Here is a 16,459-nt window from a genome sequence, read left to right on the forward strand (position 1 = left end):
GGGTTTCATGGCAATATCAGCAGGCCATTATTTTAGTAGTAGGCAGCGAGCATATGACGAAGGAAACGTGAATCTAGCATAACAAGTCTAGTGATCGAATCAAGGTCATATCATCTTGCCTGTGATGTTCTCAGCTTGGAAATGCTCTTGTTCATCCTGCACGTACTCTCACGGATCCATGTACTCGTTCTCCGATCCCGGTGCTACCCAACATAAAAATAGCATCCAGTGAACACCAGCACCACAAGATGCAACAAGCACATGATGCATGAGATGAAAATGAACATGCATCTCTATTCTAGTCACTTGCACATGCATGAGAAGAAAATACAAGCTCCTGGACAGAACTGCACTCTAATCTATCTTGACATGCATGAGAATGACATGAACAGATGCGTCACGCGAAAACGATGCAAAAACATATAAAGAACGTTACGAAGGGAGCTACGGATCAACCAGAAACAATGAAACAAGAAATAGAGTCCTACGGATCAAATCCAACACAACACACTCCAATGGCATACTTCTGGTATTCCCAGGTTGCCAAATCACAAAACAACCAAGTATGTATGGGGTGGTGCAAGGAATGTCACCACACCATCAACTATGCACTCACAAGCTTCAAAACATCAAAACTATACAATCTGCCATAAACAGCAACATAGCAGTTTGAGGGCTACATGCAAAGTACCTACAGCCACCCAAATGTGCCAAAAATAATATGTGGCAGAATCTATTCAAAAGCTCTACAAGCATGAGCAAAAACATAATACAAAGGAGTTTCACACAGAAAGTTCTACAGCTTCTAACTTGGACAAAAATATCAGTTTCCAGGGACTTAGTGAAAATCTCAGTTTCTGACTAGTTGTTTATGCTGTGAAGCATTTTGATAGCTCCCAAAACAATATCTATAGGAGTCCAAATGGAATGAAAATTGACGAAGAGCTAAAGAAAGACAAAAGCTACAACTTTTGAGTTGATTGCTGGGGCTGAATCCCAACACATAAACTTCTACAAGCACAACTACAAGGGAAGAAAATAAGAGCAGTTTCTCAGACTTAGTGAAAATCACAGATTTTCACTAAACTGGAATTTTCAGCCACATGCCTACTTTGACTAGGAACAACTTGCACATATGAACTACTAAGCATGAAACAAAATCAACATGTTGTAGAGGGGTTCACCCTCTACTGCCACAACAAGGAATCAACCTCTTGGGCTCATCACATCACATGGAACCCAGCTCTAAACATTGAACAAAACAGAAATATGACATTCCCAGAAAGTGTTCCAAAATGGAATCTGAACCCACCATTGGATTCCTGGGATGATTCTACCCCAAAAACATATATAATACATAGGCACTTGCATAGAACAAAAGAACACAAAGCTAAGAAGAAACTATACATGGAATCACAAAGAGATGAATAGTGCATCATCACATGTGCTTTTCACTAGCTCATCACCTACACATGCATATGCACACTCTCACAAGTCCAATGATGCACATGAGGGGTGGACCTCATGTTCATGTGCCTTAGCACACCACCACACACACACATACATCAAGCACACACCACTCACATACATACACTACATAACATGCATTCCTACACCCACACATACTAGCTTGCTCGTGTGCTCATCAAGACACTTCATGCCTTGGGCATGTGTGTGACACACACACACAAACACACATCATAACTAAAACTCACAATCACATGCACATGGAGATATGTACATACACCACCCTTGGGTGCTTGCACCACACAAGTAAACATGCATAGGAGTTGCACCACATGTAGTCATAAACCTAAGCACAATTAAACACAAGGTATGTGGGGGGAACCCACACACACACACACCTCTTGCACCCACTAGTGCATGAGCTCAACACCAAGCATATGAGAAACACATCACATACATCTTCACATTCTAACCTAGTGCATACACACACACACATGACTTAGCTCACACTTACACTCACACAATTACCCCACATGCATTTCTATACATCTAGTTAAATACGAGAGACAACATGCTACTTGTGAGGAGAAATGAAAATACCGCACATGGTGACTAAGCAAGCTGTAGCACCAATCTTGCAAGCAAAAGAGAAAACAACAAGGAATAAGCAAAAATTACAAAAGGGGTTTGGAGGGATTCGAACCCAGGTGCCCTGGACACACACACACAATCAAACCAACCTGCTACTGCACCTATGCTCATCAGATCAGGGGAGTTATACAAGGTAAGCCATCCCCCTGCGCTACTGTGCTACTGTGCCGAATAAACTACAAAAAGGGGGTGGCGCCACGGGGTTTCAAACCCAGGACCTCTTGATCAACACACCACACTACAACCACTGGGCTGCGAACAAGGACTCGACGGATCAGAGGAATATAAGAGGATAAACTAAACAAGAATCGCCCTGCCCTGCTCTGCACAGGGAGACGACACTGGCACGTACACCGGAGTGCCTCTACTACTGCTGCTCCGCCGCGGGGAACATCTACCCTACCTCTATTGCTGCGTGGGTAGCCCCTGCTCTGCTACTCTGCACAAGACCGAGCACACCCACACAAAGAACACACATGCACACAGGCACTTTCATTCTCCTCTTCGAACAAAGGCACAACAATGAGCATCAGCCGGATCTAACGAGGGGGAAGGGAGAAAGAGCTAGGCTTACCTAGGGGAAAGAGAAGAGGGAGCCGATCGGAGGGAAGCGCCTGACGACGACCGAAGAAGATCTGAAGATGGCGTGATGCAGAACCGAAGCAGGGACGGGGCCGTCGGGAACACGCCGGAGAGGAGGAGCTACCCGTCGGTGTGGTCGCTCCCCGGCCTCACCGAGGACGGGAATGGAGCGCGGAGGCCTACCCCGAGCTCCCTGACATGCTAGCCGGCGCCAGAGGCGAGGGATGCGCTGATGACGACGGCAGCGCTCTTCTGTTCTCCCTCTGCTACCCGAAACTATAGACCTTACCTAGAGGAGGAAGAAAGAGATGGAGGGGAAAGTGGCGGCGCTAGGAGGGGAATGCGGAACCCTAGGCCAAGGGGGCACGCATGCCGAGGAATATATGGGCCTCGACGTCCGTGAGCCTGACGGCGTCGCTCGCTCTCTCACTGAAGTCTCTGACGGAAAGCGAGCACGGCAACGACGCCGTCAGGAGAAAGAAGATGGCGCGCGCCTAGGCTCTAGCTAGGGAAAAAGAGAGAGACATGGGCCTCGGGAGGGAGAAAGAGGCCCATGCTGGCGCCTGATAGAGGAAAACAAACCCACTAGGGATTCTTATTTGAAACCAACACAGACAAAAAATAATTGCAGAGGCTAACTATTGATGCTAAAAAATAAAGCAAAAATACCCTTGGTCATAAGGAATCATGACCTATTGAATAAAAATAAAAAGGAATTTTTGGAGCAACTAAATATTTACGAAACGGAATATAATCCTATGTTTTGTGACTATTTGCACCTCTCAAACAAAGTTTCAAAAGAGAAAATTCATATCTTCATATCCACCACAAAACATACTAAATGTTGGGAATTTTTGAATCACGAATGGAGCAAGTGAATATTGGGTTTGAGATGAATGAGAGGAAGAGGGTTTTGAATCCTATAAGCAACCAACATAGTGCTCTCTACTTTCAAATGCACTACTCCACAACATATCACTTAGCATCACCTATCAACACACATCACCACATCACATACCACTACTACACATGGGTTCACAAAGGCACAACACAAAGACATGGATGGATGGAATGGATGCATGCATGCAAAGGAAAACAAATCAAGGTGACACATGAAATAACACATGCATTGAGTTCTCATTGCAATGACAAGATGGACCCACATACAGAAGGTTCCAATAAAGGCAAGTTACACTCTGGGGGCATTACACAACCGGTCACGTGCCGCAAAGTAATCCTCTATCACGAATCTCGTGATCTCGTCGGATTCCTTAGAGGAAAACCTCAACTCTGGGAAGAACCAAAGTTTCACCGGGATTCCTATACGCAAGATATATCGCTAAGGTAAGACAAGACTAGAAGGACCTCCCGTCGTGTCGACGACCCCGATAAGAGCCGCGTATCTCAGTCTCAGGACACGACGGATGAGTGATGGTTACTACGCCAAACCACCGAGTTGCCCCGGGAAGCGTAATAAGCTGCTCTGGGTTGGACCAACACTCATGAGGAGCATTGGCCCGGGTTGTTGATTAATTCCTTGGGGTATCTATTCCCTATGCAGATTATTATTTAGTGAATAGCAAATTAAAACTAATGTTGGGTCCTGCCGGACAAGTCTTAACACCACACGATTTATCAAGGGGGTCCCCATAACAACCCCGAACGTGTTAGGAGCGAACAGTTCTGGAATTAAACACCAGTAGCCGGAAACAATGGCGGCAATAACGGAATAAAACACTCGGCAAGAGGCTAGGCCTTCCGTTATTTACCAAGTATATGGGTGCATTAAATAAATAACAGATTAAAACATAATGATATCAAACTCATGTTATCACATGAGACAATTGCACCTGCAACTAGCAACGCTAACATTAGAAGCTGAGCAAGCCTACTTAGCCATTCAATATTAGCTAGGAGGGGAAAGTGTTTGGTTTACATGGAAATATCAGGAGGCAATTATTTCAGTGGTAGGCAGCGAGCATATGACGAAGGAAACGTGAATCTAGGCATAACGAAGCTAGAAACGGTATCAAGGTCATGGTCATCTTGACTGTGATGTCTTCAGCTTGGAACTACTCTTGTCCGTCATGCACGTACTCTCCCGGATCCACGTAATCGCTCTCCGATCCCGGTTCTACCCAACATAACAATATCATCCAATGAACAACAGCACCACATGATGCAACAAACACATGATGCATGAGATGAGAATGTAGCATGCATCTCTATTCTAGTCAGTTGCTTATGCATGAGAAGAAAATACAAACTTCTAGACAGAACTGCACTCTAAGCTATCTTGACATGCATGAAGATGACATGAACAGATGCATCACGTGAAACGATGCAAAAACATATAAAGAACGTTACGAACAGAGCTATGGATCAACCGGAAACAACGAAACAAGAAATGGAGTCCTATGGATCAAATCTACCACAAGCGCTCTCCAATGACATACTTCTGGTATTCCCAGGTTTCCACATCACCAAACAAACAAGTATGGATGGGGTGGTGCAAAGAAACTCACCACACCATCAACTATGCACTCACAAGCATCAAAACATCAAAACTATACATTCTGTCCTGAACAGCATCATAGCAGTTTGAGAGCAACATGCAAAGCACCAACAGCCACCCAAATGTGCCAAATGAGATATGTGGAAAAAGCTATTCAAAATCTCTACAAGCATGAGCAAAAAGATAATACAAAGGATTTAGACACACAAAGAGCTATAGCTGCTAACTTGGCCAAAATGTCAGTTTTCAGGGACTTAGTGAAATTCTGAGAATTTCACCGGCTGTTTATGCTCTGAAGCATTTTGACAGGCCCCAAAACAATACCTACAGGAAGTGAAATGGAATGAAAATTGATAGAGAGCTAGACAAACACAAAAGCTCCAACTTTCCAGTTGATTTCAAGGGCTGATTCCCAACACATGAACTTTTGCAAGCACAACTACAAGGGAAGAAAATAACAACATTTTCTCAGACTTAGTGAAAATCACAGTTTTCACTAAGCTGATATTTTCAGCCACATGCCTACTTTGACAAAGCACAACTTGCACATATAAACTCCTAAGCATAAAAAACCACCTTGTTGTAGAGGCGTTCACCCTCTACTGCCACATCAAGGAATCATCCTCTTAGGCTCATCACATCACATGGAACCAAGCTCTAAACATAGAACAAAACAGAAAACTGACATTCCCAGAAAGTGTTCCAAAGTGGAATCTGATTCCACCAATGGATTCCTGGGATGATTCTACCCCAAAAACATATATAATACCTAGAGAAGAAATGGGCAGAAAGCTAAGATGAAAAACTACAGGGAATCACAAAGATGCAAATAGTGCTTTATCACATGTGTTCTCACTAGATCATCAACTACACATGCACTTGCACATCCCCACAACACCAATGGTGACATGAGGGTTTAGACCTCATGCATGTGTGCCATAGCACATTACCATACACACACACATACATCAAGCACCTACACATGCTACTATCACACACACACACACTTACTTACACTCACATCATGCATACCTACACCTACACACAAAGTAGGTGGGGGGGACCCACACACACACACTCACACACTTGCACAATCTAGTGCATAAGCTCAACACTAATGAATATGAGTATCACACACACACACACACTACCCTAGTGCACCACACACATACTAACACCCACACAAGCATTTGGGTTCTTGCACCACACAAGCACACACCTCAACATCACCTACACAAGCATGTGGGTGCTTGCACCACACAAGCACATAACTCATGGGATTTGCACCACATATATACATATGCACACACTACATGAGCACCTTCACACACACAAGCATAAACTCATACATAAGCATCAAGTGCTCACTAACTAAAACATAGATGAAAACCTACTCGTATAAATAGTTTTGGCAACAAAACCTTGCTGCCCAAGCAATTAACAATCCTACAAACTAAATCAGCAACAGGGAAAAAAATTACAAGCAAAAGGAATAACAAAAAAATAAAAGGGCTTGGGGGGAATCGAACTCAGGTGCCCGTGGTACACCACCAGCACTAGCACCACTGGGCTAGCAGCCTTGGCTCGACAGAACAGGGGAAGAATTCAGGATAATCTTCCCCTCCTGCTGCTACTGTGCCGAAAACAAAACACAAAAAGGGCGCCGCGGGGACTCGAACCCACGACCTGCGCCAGGTAAAACACACTGCTACCGCTACGCTGCGCTTTCGAAGGTTAACAGAGAGGGGGGCCCTGCTCTTTTGAGCAACCCCCTCTGGATCTACCTCTGGCCGACGGTGGCTGGAACAGGGGAGGCTCACCGCCAGCGATCCACACCGAATTGAGCTTGGGCACGTCGATGGATGGGAGGAGGACCTCCCACGGTTCCATTTCTACTCTAAGCCCGACGAGAGGAGGCCTATAACTACTCGGCAACGTGCACGACGGCGTCGGCGACACAGAGAAGAACGGCGACGATGATACAGCCCTATACGCATGATCTAGCTATGGGGGAAGGGAAAGGTTGCTCGTTCTCACCTACTGGTCGAGGAAGCCGAGCCTGCCGGAGAGGAAGTAGGGAAAGAAGCCGAGGCGGAGGAGATTGTCGGAGCGGAAGAGGAAGAAGGGGACGGCGTCGACGTCGTGGAAGCAGACCCGATCTGCACCTCCTAGCTGCGGGAATGGAGCCCTTCGAGGTCCCTCGTGCTCCTGGGCTGCTCGGACAAGATGGAGACGCACGGAAACGATGGCGAGGAGCTCCTCAAGTTACGGCCATGGCGGAGGAGGAGCTCAGCCCGACTATTTTTGATCTGGGAGAGGGAGGAGGAAGAGGAAGGAGTGGCGGCTTCTTGGAGGAACCCTAGGCCCTACACGACACCAAGGGTTCTTTATAGGAGGAGCAGGAGGCAAGGGACGCGCGGCCTCGACGTCCATGAGCACGGCGTCGTGTATGTCGCGCTGTCTCTGAAGAAATCTGACGGAAAGGCGAGAGGAGGGTGACGCCGTCTACAGGAGACGGAAAGAGGTGGGTTGCGCGCGAGGAGGGAGTTACTGGGCCAGCTAGGGAAGAAAGCTCGCCTGAAGGCGCCAGGTAAAGAAAAAGAAAACCCACTGGGGTTTTCTATTTTAAAACAAACAGAGACAAAAAATAAAACACACGCAACACTGTTGATGCTAAAAAATAAAATAAAATGCTCCTAGTCATAAGGGAATTATGACCCATTTAAATAAAATGTAAAAGGAATTTTTGGAGCCTTTAAATATTTAGAAAACATAACTAATTACACTGTTTTGTGAATATTTGCCCCTCTCAAACAAAGTCTAAATTCACAAAGGACCTAGCACCACATCCACCACAAATCACTTTAAAATATGAACATTTTTGAATCACGGATGGAGCAAGTGAAACTTGAGCTTGAGAAAAAAATGGAGAGGGAGAGTTTTGAAACCTAGCATAGTTGCACCCTACCTACAAATGCACCACTCCACATCACTTCACATAGAACAACATATCATCACAAATCATCACATGTCACACCACATACATGGATCACAACAACAACAAACACAAGAGACATGGAATGATATGGATGCATGCATGCAAGGGAAACAAGACATGCACATGAAATACCACATGACATATAACTCTCATAACAATGACAAGATGGACCCACATACAGAAGGTTCCAAATATGGCAAGTTACACTCTGGGGCATTACAAAGGGAGAGGATGACGATGAGATGTATTTATCTACCACTTTAGGACCATGAGATATCATATGTGGATAGTCTATTCCTCATGTCACATTACAGTTTTTTTGATACACATATTTTGTTATCCCGTGGCAACGCACGGGTACTACACTAGTATACATACATGTCAAATGAAACAGAAAGTTAGACTTCCTCAACACAATTATATACAGAGTTGTGATGGATTATGTTGGATATAATACTCATGCTTCATCCAAAAACTCCTTTGTTCCTTGCTCCGACAATGAGTACATCACCTGAACATAAATTTTCTTACCATTCTTCAGTTTCGCTGCAAAATTCAGACCGTAGCCTGGTCACTCACGAAACAAAACTGTTTGGATATAATATAGTTGATCCAAGTGCTACAGTGGATAATATGCTACCTATTTCTGTCTTGAACCTCAAGAATATAAGCTCGTAAGATGCCCTATAAGAGAATAAAATGACATAACGAGTGGCCCTCAAAACCCAAACAGATTATTCATACATTTTTCTTCTTCCTCCACGGCGCAACATGAAAAGAGACACATTATGCATTCTTCACATAAAGACAATGTAGAAATTAGCTAGTTAAGAAAGTGGGCACTTGAAGAGTATCCTCATAAAAAAATCATGAAAAACAATTCTGGATAAATTGCAACAATAGCCACAAATTAGGATAATTTTAGCGAGGGCTCGGTGACACTCTTATCCTCGATGTAGATATGATTATTGTGATTCTTGACTCTAACTAATAATTTCAAATCCTTATTCGATATAGATCATTGTGATAATCTCCTGCAAACCATGATGATCAAATCACAATCATCTCCAACACTATGAGTGCGCAAACATACAAATGTACCGATGAACTACACTAAGGAGTCATGATTCTCAAATATAAAACGGGCACACATGAACTACTATTGAAAAAACAATAGTAGCATGTATGGCTTACCTGGCGATGAAGTATCACCAGTATAAACATATGACACCATTCAGATTTGTTTGCTGGTACAAAAATTTCCAACAGACTTGGTAACTTTATCATTTTAAGGACTGTTTGTAAGCTTTCAAGGGTGAGAATGTCTATTTCACAACTGTTTTGTGCAAAAATAGTATTATGGATTCATAAAAGATCATGTGCTCTCAATTAACAATCCATAGCTTTCTTGGTGCCTTCCATATCAACAAAATAAAGTACAAATCTGATGATACAGAATATGAACAATATATAACTTACAACTGAGTAATCACATAGTGAATGCCATCAAAGATTCGAAGTGCCATCAACTTTGTTATATACACAACAACATTATCGCATCAGTACAGTTACCACGTAGAAGACCCATCCGATCCTTCAAATTATATATCTATGCAATGTGCAATGTAAACAGTACATTCATAACCCAATTCAATTCGACAACAAGATAGTTTCCAAAAACTATATCTATCTATTAGATGCCAAGTTTGTGAATCTGTGTAGCTAAATCTCCAATTTATCAATGGTTCGAAATTCATAGAGGAATTTCTAGTGGGATCCATCTGATTGGGATCTGACAAAACTGTATGGTGCAAAGGGTGTATTGATCCGAGTGGTTGCAGCAAGAGGAACGCAAGGTTCATTGTCCGAGAGAATCACCTTTGGTGCCATCCTGAAGAAAACCAGATGGTGCGTAACATCATCGACGCCGTTGCCGTGTGGTCCATTAATAAAAGAACTCCCGATACAAGATAGACATGGCGTAGCCTCGCTAATCCTGTGGACCTGGACCAAGATCATTGCGGCCCGTGTCTGCATACAAGACGCCGTCGAGCATGTCGGTGTCTGCTCTCTCATCCCCTTGTCAGCGTCGAGATCCTCGGCAACATCAGCCACGGTGATGGGCACCTTGGTCATGGGCAGTTTATCGTGACAAATGAGTGTGGTGGCAACAGCGGAAATTTTTCTTATGAGATCGAGAGAGAGGATGGACCGGGAGTGAGAGGTAGGGAGACAAGGAGAGGGGACGTGGGACATGGGAAAGGAGTGGGTCATAGTTTTTTTTCTAATCATGCGAGGGAAAGCTGAGATGGAGCGTGCGATAGCGATCGTTGTCGTAGGAAGGGAGGTGTGGATGGAACAAGGTCGAACCATCACGACGTTCGATTCTGCTTTAATCGTAGAGATAAATATCAATTCTTTCTTCACTTCTATACCCCTGTATAGTTATAGTTGTCTGTCACTTTTTCTTATGGCAAAATAGAATAAAAATGATAGAGAGGTTAGTCTTACATCATATGTACAAAGTAAGAATAAAAGGAAACCCTAAAAACACAAAGGTATCTCGGCAAACAAGAAGTGTATCCCACGTCACGTTCCCTTCACCACCCTGTGACAAGGTGCCATTTTTCTCCCTGCCCCTTCTTTCCCTCCACATTCATTTTGTATATCAACCCTTGCTCTAGCATTGTTATCAATTCAAATTTTGTACATTCGTGGAAGTAATATATGTTATAAACTTGGCTATAAAGGAAATTGATAGAAGCTATCCATTAGAAACCTTTTTTCTTAAATGAAATGCCCAATACAAAATTAGAAGAAGAAATTGCAAGAAGCATAGTAATTCTCCTGACATCTATGAAATCTCTGTTATTAAGCTTTCCAAGAATGGAAAGCAACAAACTGTAACTGCTGGATAAAACTATACAGTGCAGAGTAGCAAGCCATTGCAACTGTACAATGAAAAGTAAGCATTTTTGATATATTATTTCATCATAGAACTAATGTGTTAATTACTAATTGAGCAGTTTAATGTTTGTAGCGTTGTTGTGAATTGTAAGGGACATATAGTTTGATTTTTGCCACCGTAGCTAGAAAAAATGATACCTGGGTTCCCAAGAGTAGACCAGACCATGACGGTACCCCATTTCCTCCCGCCTAGTACAGCAACCGTATATGTATATGTTAAACATGTACATATATGGCCAATTATGTCAACACATTTGGAGACGACGGCAATTGGATTGGATGTGCACGTCAACTTCCAACCCCTGCCTTCCTTTTCCATCATACCCATACAGATTCAGCTTGTTTATTTTAAAATATATTCCTAACTATGTGTAAAGAAGAAAATATAAATGTTTCCAACTCACGTCTCATTGCATTTTTTCCTGTAAAACACATGGTACATATCTTGATCTTGCTTTTTTACGTTATCTCCATGGTTTTTCAAGGACATCTCAAATTAAAATAGATTTCGTCTTACTGCTATCCAGGATAGATTTCCCACAATGCACAGAGAGGTATGTCATTTTTAGAGGAACTGAATATTATTCAAGTGGCATATACATGAAGAACCAAAAGTTAGAGCATAATACTTGGAAGACACATATATACATCAAAAGCATGTAGAATGTGCATACTTATGTACAGAAAGAAGTTCGATTAAGCTTTTGGTGTAAATTCAGGTAAATCCGAAAACACTAAGACAACAAGAAAATGGTATTCTTGAAAACGGAGATAGCCAACATCTATCATGGTTCTGCTATTATAGAAATAATATAACTTACCTTCCAGGATTCTTCCCTTGCCTTGCTAATTGCCTCCTTGTACGGCACCGTGTGATCTGAATTTAGGCGTATATCTAACCATCCTGATCCGAATAAACAAAGCAAAGTTGACGAAGAATTCAAAACAAAAGCATAGATAACATGGAATGAGAGGATGAGGCGTCTGAGCTAGACATGGTGTGCGTAGAATGAAGTGCTAGCTCCAACAGATTTTCCTGTCATGATAGGTAAATATTTGGAAGTAATGTGGTCTAGGAGGTAAGCTAAGTAGTAGTACGTGGGTCTCAAAAAACATATGACATGTCCGTGTTACCTCCAATAGTCGGATTAAAAATATACTCAGCTACCATGGAGGCATCAAACCAAGTCTTCCTTAAAACATTTAAACTACACGATTCCACAAGTACCGTTGGCCTCTGATCCCAGTTTGATATCACTTGCACAATCCAATAAAAGCAATTGTCAACAGGTGTACAACACACTATCTTCAGATTCCTAGCAAGAACACAACAGGGAGGAAAGATTCAGAGCTAAGAGTGGAGCATCCTTACTTGATTATCTGGAGGCACATAATGTCCTGTTTGAGATGAGTGATGGTCTAGGAGCACACACTACACACATTGATCAAGGAATCAGAACTGCACACAGATAATAGATAGATACTAAAAAAACTGACCAGCATCACATGGGCAGAGATGAATCCAATCGGGCAGCATCACATAGAGGGAGACTGAGCAGTGCCTGGCTTTAGAGAGGAGAAGGGAAACGGTGGAGGCTATATGGCGACCAAGAAAGCCTGCAGCAATGGCTCGATGGACGGGGACTGGGGCAACAGACCAACAGGAATAGCCGAACAGCGGTCCCATGGAAATCGAGATCTGAGTTGTCATCAACACAGTATAAGTGCATCAAAGCAGCGGCGGTTGCAATGGTGAGTATGTTGTAAGGGCGGCGTACAGAGTCGACGGCAAACGAGACGAGGTCAGCGTGAACGCGACTGCGACTGCGAATGAGACGAGACACGATGGGGGTATTGTCATGCAACGGAACTCCGCCACCACGAGTCCGCGACCACAAGGCGGATGAGGTGAGGAGCATCGGAGAGAGGCATGGAGTGACCACTCGGGCTACATGGCGGCGGATAGATGTCTGGAAGACCGGGACAACAAGGTGGTGCGCAGGTAGGTGGTGTGGGCAGGGCGGCCAGACTTTTCTTTGACGCGAGAAACATGGGTTCCGAAACGCCGAGGTGGGAAGAGAAGGCATGAGACGTGCGTGGCGTGGGACGCGTTCGTGGGATGCAGTTGTTTCCCTGATTTATTTTCCTTGTCTTTTTGTGGACAACGTGTCTATTCGTTTGCTTACCCTGAATTTTTTGACGAGGCGAGTCATGGAAGTAGCGACCGCACGAGGCGAGACAAGATGTAGCGATCGCTCAAGACGGTGGGAAGGAGATCGAACCATCACAACGACGGCAGATCCCCTTTAATAATAGAGATTATTTGACGCGGGCGGTAAGAATTGGCGGACCAGCAAGCTTTGTCAGGTCAACCTTTTTCGAGACCCAAACATCCCACGCCTTTTCACCTCTGAATTTCCTAAATCCTAATCCCCGCACGCGCCAAATGCCTTCCATGTTCTAAACTTGCAATCGCCCGAGGGATGGAGAGGGAGGGAGGGAGGGAGGGAGTGAGAGAGGGAGGGAGTGAGAGAGGGAGAGAGATGGAGGTAGGGAGGGAGGGGGGAGGGGATATATATATATGTAGAGAGAGAGAGGGGAGGGAGGGAGGGAGGGAGGAAGGTATGGAGAGAGGGAGAGGGAGAGAGGGAGGGAGGAAGGGATGGAGAGGGAGAGGGAGAGAGAGAGAGGGAGGGAGGGAGGGAGGGAGGAAGGGAGGGAGAGAGGGAAGGAGGGAGGGATGGAAAGGGAGAGGGAGAGAAAGAGAGAGAGTCGGCCATGTGTCTAGGCCCCACCTATAGTTAGTTGCCCCCACCACACTAGTGAGCTATCAAGAGGCCCCAATAGTCAGGAGGATACACACACAAAAAATTAGTTGGGAGATAACGGTCAAAGATTTTGACCAAACAACAGTGCAATGTATGAACATTTGTGAGTAGGTGGTGAAGGCGGGTGGGTAAAAGCGAGCAAAGTTAGTTGGCTTGGGAAAACGGATCACAACTAAGGAACAAGGGGAACGAAAATAAAAAAACCTAAAATCATTATTATATTTGAGAAATCGCAGAGTTTGGTATTTTCTTAAGACATAGTGACAAACCAAGCAAACTATCAAACGAAACACGTAAACTAGCAAAGGTAAGTATTCTGGTGTTTTTGATATTTTTAAGCAAGCAAATATGAAAGCAAATAAAAAGTAGAACAAGTGAATGATAATTTGTGTGAAGGAACCTCACAAGAATTTGATGATGTCTCCCGGGCAACGGCGCTAGAAATTCTTCTTGCTACTTCTAAACTGAAATGGGTTTTCCCCGAAGAGGAGGGGAGATGCAGCGCAGTAGAGATAAGTATTTCCTTCGATGAGAACCAAGGTATTGAACCAATAGGAGACTCACGCAAACCCCCTTTAGCAGCACCTACATTCACAAAACCAAACACTTGCACAAAACGTGGGCAATAGGGTTGTCAAGCTCTTTGAACTCGTCACTTGCAAGGTTTAAATATTTATAGAAATATAGTGTAAATATAAAAGTAAATAAATTGCAGCAAGGTAAACTGAGTATTAGTAAATATTTTTAAGTAGACCTAGGGTTCATAGTTTTCCCTAGAGGCTTCTCTCTTGAAGATAGCATACAGTAAGTAAACAAATTACTGTTGGCAAATTGATAGAATAGCGCATAGTTATGACATGTTATTCACAGCAATGATGATACATATAGGCGTCACGTCCATAAACATGTAGACTGACTCCTACCTACATCTACTACTATTTATCCACTCATCGACCGCTATCGAGCATGCATCTAGAGTATTAAGTATGAAATGAAGTAATGCTTGGATCAAGGTCACATGATGTAGACAAGGTAAGACAAGCAATATGTTTAGACCCCGTAATTTTATCCTTAATGGAAAGTATAGAAATATGTGACATGTCCCTTTCTGTCACTGGATTGAACACCGCAAGATTGAACCCATCACAAGGCACCACTCCCACTGAAGATCAATCACTCTAGTTGGCAAACCAAATTGATAGATCAGAGAGAAATATGAAGCTATAACAACATGCAAAAAGAATTCAAGGAAGACTCAATTAATATTCATGAATAATCTGATCATGAACCCACAATTGGTCGGATCCAAACAAACGCATCACAAAATAGGATTACATCGGATACATCACCGCGGGAATCGTGGTGAACGTTGTCTTGAAGGACAAAGAGAGAGAAAAAGCCATTACGTATTAGCTATGGGCACGTAGGTCTATGAAGGACTATTCACACATCATCATGGAGACAACAAGGTTGATGTAGATGGCCTCTCCGACAGGGCACCGGAAAAGGTCTCTAGATGAGATCATGGCGGAACAGAAGCTTACGGCGGCAGAAAAAGTGTTTCTGGTTGTTCTTTGTTGCTTTCCCGAATTTAGAGAATGTATGGAAGTGGAATTAGGTCACACGGAGCCACGAGGGGCCCACCTTGCATCAGGGCATGCCCTGTTACCTTATCGTCTGCTCGTGTGTCATCTAGTCTTATCTCGAAGCTTCCAAGGTCTCTTTTGTCCACAAAAAAATCATCAAAAAGTGTCTTAACGTTTGGACTTCATTTCGTAGTGATTTCCTGGAAAACCAAAAACAAGCAAAAAAATAGCAACTAGCACTAGGCATTGGTTAATTTTTTAGTTCACAAAAATGATATAAAATAGCATATTATTTCATATAAAGTATCCAAGATTGATAGTACAATAGCATGGAACAACCAAAAATTATCGATGCGTTTGCATGTAAGTCCAACCTTTTCTTGTAATGAATGGGAAAGAGTTGGGAATGTTAGTAAACATCAAGAAATGCCTATGAACTATTCACTTGTTATTGAACCATTTGATGTTTGGGATTTTTATTATATCGGACCTTTTCCTCCTTCGTGTGGGTACACTCATATTTTAGTTGTTTTTGATTATGTAACTAAGTGGGTAAAAGCTATTCCAACTAGTAGTGTTGATCATGAGACTTCTATTAACATGCTTAAAAAGGTTCTCTTTCTGAGGTTCGAGGTCCCTAGATATTTAATGACTTATGGTGGTTCACATTTCATTCACGGTGCTTTTCGTAAAGTTTTTGCTAAATATGATGTAAACCATAGAATAGCATCACCTTATCACCCTCAATCTAGCGATCAAGTAGAATTAAGCAATAGAGAATAAAAATTAATTCTGCAAAAGTTTGTTAATTGATCTAAAAATAGTTGGTCTCAGAAACTCGATGATCATTTGTGGGCATATAGAA

This window comes from Hordeum vulgare, chromosome 3H (assembly GCF_904849725.1).
Source record: "Hordeum vulgare subsp. vulgare chromosome 3H, MorexV3_pseudomolecules_assembly, whole genome shotgun sequence".
NCBI classification, from domain to species: Eukaryota; Viridiplantae; Streptophyta; class Magnoliopsida; order Poales; family Poaceae; genus Hordeum; species Hordeum vulgare.